Raw genomic sequence first — 950 nt, 5'->3', positions numbered from 1 at the left:
TTGAAAATTTCATCACTGCTATAAAACTTGAAAAGGAGGACAAGGAGGACACCTTTGCTTAAAAGGAGGACATAGAAGGATAAAATTTTTGAGGAGGACAAATCACGTTTGAGGAGGACAATCCTCCTCAAAGGAGGACGGTTGGTCAGCTTAACAATTCAATAAGTAGGTCAATCGGAATAACACCGAGCCAGGCTCTATTCGGAGTGAACCAAAGAGGGGAAATAATCGATGAACTTACCGAATACCTAGACTAGTTCATTTCAGGCCCGGGGGGGGGGGGGGGTTTTGGATGCTCTGCGAAAGAGTGCTGAAGAAAAAGTAGAAAAATTCCAAAAATTTAACTTAAGTCGAAGTGAGCAGAAGAAAATGAGGGTAGAGACATTCAGGAAGGGAATTTCGTCGTGATAAAAAACGTGGACACAACGGTGGTTGTCAATAAGAAACTTCTGCAGAAATATAAGGGACCGTGTATCATACACAAGAAGCTCCCAAATGACCGATACGTAATTAGAGACATTGAGAACGGACAAATTACCCAAATACCCTATGATGGCTTCTACCTGTAACATCAAGTTATGGAGAAATAAAGGTGCGAATGAAAGCGACACTACCGAAGAGTATGTAAACGATTAAGTTATAAGTACTTATGCATAATAGTTATATAGACCGATCGGGGTCGATCTGCTCTTAAGTCTGATTGGCCGAACTGTAGTGTAAACACCATGTAATATTACAAAATGTACGTATATACTGGTGGCAACACCACCATAGAAATAAGTGGAATGTAACATTAATACTACCTTGGCAATACTGCCAACAAATAAAAGACATTGTAATGTGAGATTGCTACAATAAATATATTTATATTTATATTTATATTTATATTTATATTTATATTTATATTTATATTTATATTTATATTTATATTTATATTTATATTTATATTT

Source organism: Rhagoletis zephyria, unplaced genomic scaffold, assembly GCF_001687245.7.
Source record: "Rhagoletis zephyria isolate East Lansing unplaced genomic scaffold, Rhagoletis_zephyria_1.1 Rzeph_scaffold_00811, whole genome shotgun sequence".
Classification (NCBI taxonomy): Eukaryota; Metazoa; Arthropoda; class Insecta; order Diptera; family Tephritidae; genus Rhagoletis; species Rhagoletis zephyria.
This window is presented reverse-complemented; position numbering follows the sequence as displayed.